This window comes from Tupaia chinensis, unplaced genomic scaffold (genome assembly GCF_000334495.1).
Source record: "Tupaia chinensis unplaced genomic scaffold, TupChi_1.0 Scaffold000023_1, whole genome shotgun sequence".
In the NCBI taxonomy this organism is placed as follows: domain Eukaryota; kingdom Metazoa; phylum Chordata; class Mammalia; order Scandentia; family Tupaiidae; genus Tupaia; species Tupaia belangeri.
The window spans coordinates 4,136,919-4,142,918 of NW_006159453.1; the positions used below are offsets into that span (position 1 = coordinate 4,136,919).

At 46.0% G+C, this 6,000-nt stretch overlaps 1 protein-coding gene across 2 annotated transcripts in view; it reads right to left on the reverse strand.

Annotated features, from left to right (window-relative positions):
• LRRC8C (leucine rich repeat containing 8 VRAC subunit C) overlaps positions 1-6,000 on the reverse strand; it is an 88,816-nt gene that overhangs the window by 81,779 nt on the left and 1,037 nt on the right. Inside the window, exon 1 of one of the 2 annotated variants that reach the window (XM_006140166.3) lies at positions 5,927-5,994. The exons of the other annotated variant lie outside the window; for it this stretch is intronic. The gene's annotated coding sequence lies outside the window, so the exon portion shown is untranslated. Of the gene's footprint in view, positions 1-5,926; positions 5,995-6,000 lie in introns of those variants that run through there. 2 annotated transcript variants of the gene reach the window in all.

Genomic DNA, 6,000 nt, shown 5'->3' on the forward strand with positions numbered 1-6,000 from the left:
ACACACACACACTACCCACCCTTTCCTGAACGGTTTCTGGTATCTAAGCTTGCTCTCCCTGCTATTATACCTTCAAATCTTTCAGTTTCTGCCATAGAGTGCAGACATTAGGTATATACTGAGTGAGGACATACAATGTCTGTCTTTCATAGTCTGGCTTGCTTTGCTTAGCATTAAATAATTTATATTTCTCCACTTTGCATCAAACATCAGGATCTCATTGTTTTCTATGGCTGAGCAGTATTCCATAGTGTATATGTGACACATTTTTTCAATCTAGTCATCTGTTCTTGGACATTTAGGTTGACCCATGTCTTAGCAATTGCAAATAATGCTACAATAAACATGAATATGCAAGTGATTTTTTTTTTGAGAGGTTTTCACTATAGGGCGTGTGCGCTCACCAGACAGAGAGAGACAGAGAGACAAAAAGCGAGAAATCATCCCCCAGGGGGGATGGTCACGCCGCAATCCTTTCTCCTCCATTCTCCTCTCGGAATCTTGGGCATGCACGCACACACGCCCGGCGTGAGTTTTAAGCCACTGGGTCTGGGACGCAAACCGCAGTCGACTACATGGGAGTCCAGCGACATAGCCATTACACTAACTGCTGGTTCCCTGCAAATGATTTTTTTATGCCTGCATGCTTTCCTATCATCTGGGTAAATACCCTGGAGTGGGATTACTGGGCCATATCTGTAGGTTTTTGAGGAACCTTCATATTGTTTTCCATAGTGTTTGTACTAATTTACATTCCCACCAACAGTGTAGGAAAGTTCCACTTTCACCACAGCCTTGCCAGCACTTGTTTTTCTTTATTTTTTGGATCATTGCCTTTTTTTTAGTCTTTGCTATAGTGCACATGCACTCACCAGAGAGAGAGGGAAGGTGAGAAATTGTCCCCCAGGGGGATGGCTCTATCACAATCCTTTCTCCTATGCTCTCCTCTTGTGATCTTGCACATGCATACACAGTGCCCAGTGTGTTTTTCAAGCCTCTAGGTCTGGGACTCAAATCATGCAGTCAGTCATGTCAGATGTAGCTGCCTTAACCACCATTCCACCTGGCTGGCGCAAACCATGTATGTTTTATGCTAAGCAAATAATATGAAGAAATAGAAAGTGTCCCTGAGTTCAAAGAGTTTACGATCTTTCCCTGGAAAATTGTGTTTTAAAAAATCATTAGAGGGACGAGTTGTCTGAACTGTAAGTGAACCACAAAGGATTTAGAGAGTGGCAATATGGGTTCAGGAAGGAGGTGGAATTTAGGTTGAGCCTTGTAGGAGATGGAGAATTTCAACTGGTAGAGGCTCGATAAAGGGTTAGGTATGTAGTGGGGAGATAATGACGTTGTCATTATACCCTGACTGATAAGCAAGGCAGAGACCATGAAAAGCAGAAAACAGGAAAGTGTGTTTGCCAAAAAGTACAAATTCCAATCCATTGAAATACTGCTAGTAAAGTTCTAAAAACTATGCAGAGTAAAGCAAAGGAGAAACTACAAAAGGTGAGCATATGCTTCTAACTCAAGACTTCCATAAAAGGACATGATTCCAAAGTTAAAGATGCTAAAAACTAGATCAGACCTCCAAGTGGCTGTAAGATGAGTGAGTCACTGATAGCACTGACTAATCACTACATGCATGTGAAATATATACACATGAGGTACAGCAGAAATTCCCATCAGTGTTAGGGACCCTGGTATTAACCCTCACTGAGAACCTACTGCAAGGCTGGAGCTGTCATTCATTGATTGATTTATTGATTGATTGATTGATTGATTGATTGACTGATTGGAGGGGAGAGGTTTTTGCTATAGGGCACATGCGCTCGCCAGAAAGACAGAGAGAGACAGAGAGACAGAAAGCGAGAAATCACCCCCCACAGGGGATGGCCACGCCACAATGCCTTCCCCTCCATTCTCCTCTCGGGATCTTGGACACGCACGCACACGCACCCGGCATGAGTTTAAGCCACGGGATCCAGGAATCGAACCGTGGTTGACTACATGGGAGTCCAGCGACACAGCCATTATGCCAAGTGCTGGTCCCTGGAGCTGTCCTTTATACACAGTATTACATTTCATCAGCACAGCAATCCAGCTAATTGGGCTTTACTAACTCCATCACACACGAGGAAACTGGGGCTCAGAGAGGTTCCATAAAGTCAGCTCATTTGCACACCTACAGTGCAGCAGAGCCGAAATTTGATACCAGCTTGTCATATCTCGAGGCCATGTTCTTTACTCTATGCCAATCTAGAATGATTTATATTTTATTTATTGGTTTATGTCTAAGGTTTATATATTTATTTCTTCCATGAGTGAGACAGACAGAAACAGCACCTCAACAGAGCCCTGACACTGTGATCCACCCCCAGCTTCAGTCACCCTTGAAAAGAACCATCACTTTTATTCCTACCTGGCATAAGCAGGGAGATCTCTGGACTGGAACCTGGAACCTTCCCACATCAGACAGACTCACAGGGCAATGTGTTTCACCCTTGTGCCACTGGCTGGCCTCTGATTTATATTTTGACAGAAATTAAGTGGATTTAAGGATATCTCCCGAGTAATGTCACCCTCACTGGTTGTAATATGCTTCCATGAGTGATCCAGGACTGGGGATAAAGAGAACACTTTAAGGGACAGAACATAAATTCTTAGAGGTATGATGCAGCCATGAGACCATTATGATCAGGTGGATGAGAATAGCTGATAGGCCAAAGTGCATCTAATGACAGAGCTCCTGGGGTCAGGTATTACACAGCAATAATCCAACTGGATTCACATAGGCAAGGTCCTGAGTTCACACTCCAGGCCCTCCCAGAGCCCATGTGTGTGCCCGTAAACCAGGCTGGCTGAGACTGGTATGGACCATAGTGGGAACACCTTGTTGGGGGTAACTGTCTCTTTTTCTCTCCTTCTCTCAAGGAAGAGATCAATAAATAAACTTTTTTTTTTAAAGTTTGTTCTCTTTATCAGTCATTTAATAGAGCTCAGTGGTAAGGACAGGTGGCCTGGATTCCAAATTCTAATCCTGCTATGTACTAGTTATGCAGAAAACACTAGAGAGCTGACTTTACTTCGAGACCTTCCTTTCCTCACACAGTCATTCCAGTCAGGTCACAGCGCATCTGTGTTTAAAGAAAAGCAGCAACCTCGGATAACAGAAGAGGGTCCATTGCTAAGTCTATGGAGGCTTGGCCTCATTCGGGCATTAACTGAACTGTACGGTCTTTGGCAAGTTACAAATGGCGAGCTTCTGCTGTAAGATGTGGTTGGCACCGTCTACTAAAGGTTTTGTTATAAGAATATGAGATAATGAGTGTTAATCACAGCTAGACTATATTATTAGTAATGTGCCATATTAAATCATTGTATCATCAAATCATTCACAGTTATTGACAAAATAAGTATAGTTACCACCTCCTTTCTCTTTAAACTTGGACATTATTATAATGTTAATAGGCGACTATAACATAAGATACTACAGACTATTAAAAATATTAATGGTGGGGACCAGCAGGTGGCATGGTGGTTAAGGCACTGGACACTCCCACATGGCCGACCACAGTTTGAGTCCCGGACCTGGTGGCTTGCTTTCTCACTTTCTCTCTCTCTCTGTATCCCTCTCTTGTAAAGTTAAAATAAATGAATGAATAAATAAATTAAATTAAGTTAATCATTCTTTTAAAAAAACTTAGTGCCAATTTGGTAAAAATTGGAGACCTTAGAGTCTGAAAAATGTCTAATTTGGTATTGTTTTTAAAAGATGAACTTCATATAAGTGGAAAAATTTCATTCACTCCTCTTACAGTTTCTAATGTATTTTTCCATGAAAAGCATCTCCTTTAAAAACACATTTCATGGGACCAGCAGTTAGCGTAATGGCTATGTCACTGGACTCCCATGTAGTCGACTGTGGTTCGAGTACTGGACCCGCCGGCTTAAACTCACGCCAGACACGTCTGCGTGCGTGCCCAAGATCCCAAGAGGAGAATGGAGGAGAAGGGATTGTGGCATGGCCATCCCCCCTGGGGGGTGATTTCTCACTTCCTGTCTCTCTGTCTCTCTCTGTCTGGCAAGTGCACCGCCCTATAGCCAAAACCTCTCCCAAAAAAAAGAAAAAAAACACATTTCATTAAATAAAGCGCCTAGTCTCTGAGAAATAAGCGATTAGCACCATTAAGAAAAGCTTTATACTTTTATTGACAAGAAAAATATTAAATATGCTTGCTACCTGATACAATCATTGGGCTGGTAGACACTATCTGTGATCAGTTTATTATGTAAACCACAGAAAATAATCCACCCTTGAGAAACTGCCCCCCAACTCCCTTTCAAAGGAAACAATAAACTGATCCCAAGACAAGATTTAAGCTAATCTTTCCCAAGTAAAGCAAATCAGGGTTACACCCTTGGCTCTTCCTAGTTAAGCAAGTCACAAGAAATTCAAGTAATTGTAGATGAGAGTTGTATACACCTAACCTATATGTTTGTCCACAACCCAACACATGGTTTATGAACCTGAGACAATTTTCTCAAGTTCAGATTACTTTTTGGCTTTACAGGTTTTCCACAGAGGATGAAGACATGAAGTGTATGTGTAAATGTAGATCTTATTGGTGCTGGCGATTTTACGGTATCTGCTAAGTGAACCACCCTCGCTTTTACTCCTATCTCATCCACATGACATCTTAATGACTGTTCATGCTGGAGCCCAGCCCATGCCTTAGGAAACCACCATACACCTGTCCGGAAATGTGACCACTTTAAGGGTACATCTTTTACACTAACACTTACACTCGCTTCTTGTAAGTAGTATGTGAGGAAGCCAGGACAGTGATTTACCTATTCCCTCCCTCAAAAGCTGCATAAAATAGGGCAATTCAAGCCTTTCTCTGCCCAAACTCCTCACTCTACAAAGACTGATTGGTTCTTCTTCTTATTATTATTATTATTATTTAGCTTAAAGAGGATGGGAATTTAAAAATATTTCCCAACTGGTTTGTTCAAATGCCCAAAGAATCTGAAACCAAATGAAGTCTGGCCAGAACACTCTGAAATACGTGCATGAGGTTGTGGGGTTGGTGTCTGGCAATTGCAAAGCCAGGTAGGTAGGAGATTCAAAGAAACTGTGGCATCCGATGTACACCGGCTGGGTGGGGGAGGGAACCACCGGCCGAGGGAGCCCAGAAAGGCTTCAGCGTCTGCAGAGCACATCCTAAGGTTTCTGAGTCGCTAACTCCATCCGCAGCCACCTCCTGGCTGGGAACCCGCCCGAAAGGGAAGAGCAGCGAGCTCGGTTTGGGATGAAGGCAGCGGTCCTGGCCTCAACCACTGGCCTAGACACCTGGCTTCTGGGGCCCACCCGATTCGGCTCAACTCCCCTCCCCGCTCTGGTCCTGCAGGTGAGCAGACGGTGCTCTCGGTTCCCTTCGGAGACCTTCAAATTCCTCTCCTCCCAAAGTGCTAACTTCAGGTACTCGGGGGTGGTGCGAGGAGAAGAGACCAGAAAGGGCAGGCCCCGGGGGCGTAAGAGGTTTTTGAGACAGGCGAGAACGCGACCGCCCCCGGCCGCGGCCGCGTTGCTCCCGCCCCCGGCCCCGGCCGCGTTTCTCCCGGTGTGCCCCTCCACTCCCGCCGCCGCCCAGCTCGCAGAACCTGCGGCGGCCACGCTGAGCCTGGAGCGGGGCTGGGGTCCCTCGTGCCGACGCCGGGGCCAGCGTGGGATGGTTGGCGGCTTCTCGAGCTGTAGCGGCGGATGGCTCTAAGGACCACGCTCAGGGCAGGCGCCCACAGTCTGCCTGTGGGAGAGCCGGGAGGAGGCTGGGCGCGAGCGAGGCGGGCGAGTCCTGGCTCCGGCGCGCCTAGCGGACCGAGTCGGGTGGCCCTCTGCATCCTTCCGCGGGTCCCCTGCCCTTACCTCTGGGCGCGAGGCGGCCAGCTGGAGAGGCGCTGGGGAGCAGTGAGCTGTCCCCGAGCCGGACTCTGCGGCGG